Source organism: Propithecus coquereli, unplaced genomic scaffold (genome assembly GCF_000956105.1).
Source record: "Propithecus coquereli isolate 6110/MARCELLA unplaced genomic scaffold, Pcoq_1.0 Scaffold83, whole genome shotgun sequence".
Taxonomy (NCBI): domain Eukaryota; kingdom Metazoa; phylum Chordata; class Mammalia; order Primates; family Indriidae; genus Propithecus; species Propithecus coquereli.
In genome coordinates this window covers 6,164,133-6,165,624 of record NW_012154507.1, presented here as the reverse complement: position 1 = coordinate 6,165,624, position 1,492 = coordinate 6,164,133, and positions in this window count along the sequence as shown.

The window sequence follows — 1,492 nt, the reverse complement described above, 5'->3', positions numbered from 1 at the left end:
ATTAGTATCAAAGCTTTCTCCATTATCCCTCCTGACCTATTTTGTATTTTGAATAGAAGCAAAAGTAGTGCTCTATTATAAACTAATATTAAGCTTTTCAAAGCCATGGTGAAAGACACTGACTGCATATCACCTAGCACCAGAGACCCAATCTGACACCTGGGCCACAGTACCAATGCAAGCACATTTCCTAAACCAAATTTTATGTAATTGTATTAGTTGAGCAAACAGAACTACACAGGCACTCATCTGTCTGCCTTGTTGATTTCCTTCCTGTACTGTGCATCCTGTTTGTGTTTTTGTCATTTTCCTTTGTGTGTGTGCATGTGTGGGTTTCCTGCCTCTCTGCTGGAGTTGTCACCATGTGGATAGGAGACCCTCAAATCCCCAGACAACTGGTTTCCCGACAGGTTGCTGGATTTGTTGCTTTTTCATTGTGCTGACAGAGGTATGTGCCTGCCTTTGTCGAGCAGTAAATGTTGGAAGCAAAAGCATCATTGATATTATGCTTTATGCTTCTGATGCAGCTTTCTCACTAGTGCCCAGCACACTGAGCACAGAAGTCAGATTCTAGAAATAAAGAGAAGTGTGCTGTTGACAATGCTAGCACAGTGCCCTTTCCATGTGGCAGTGAGGAAGGAAGGAAGGAAGGAAGGAAGGAAGGAAGGAAGGAAGGAAGGAAGGAAGGGAAAGGAAAGGAAAGGAAAGGAAAGGAAAGGAAAGGAAAGGAAAGGAGGAAAGGAAAGGAAAGGAGGAAAGGAAAGGAAAGGAAGGAAAGGAGGAAAGGAAAGGAAAGGAAGGAAAGGGAAGGAAAGGAAAGGAAAGGAAGGAAAGAAGGAAAGGAAAGGAAAGGGAAGGAAAGGGAAGGAAAGGGAAGGAAAGAAGGAAAGGAAAGACCTTAAGAATCCTGAATACCAAATTTGAAATCCTTTAAAGGAGGCATCTGGAGGAATTTACTCCTACTCTTGAATCAGCCATCAGTGGGCAGCAAGAGCTGACAAATGGATGCTGGGATGGTATGTGAGAGGGTGATAAGGGAAACGGAGAGCCAGAGTCTAGTGAGGCCAAGTGTTGAAGCACAGGGTCCAGAGCCAGCAGTCAGGGGACAGTGGGCCCTCCATGTCTGCAGGTTCTGCATCTTCAGGGTCAACCAACCCAGGGTTTCATGTGTGTGTGTGTGTGTACACACATATATACATAAAACAATAAATAATACAAATTTTAAAAATACAGTATAATAACTATCTACATAGCATTCACCTTGTATTAGGTATTACAAGTCATCTAGACATGATTTAAAATATAGGGAAGATGTGCATAGGTTAAATGCAAATACTACACCATTTTTATAAGGAACTTGAGCATCCACAGATTCCAGTATTGGGAGGGTCCTGGAACCAATCCCCCTGAGAATACTGAAGGACAACTGTATACAAAAGGAGCATGTAATTAATCATGCTAGGTGCCAGCGAAGAGCAGTGATGTAGATGGC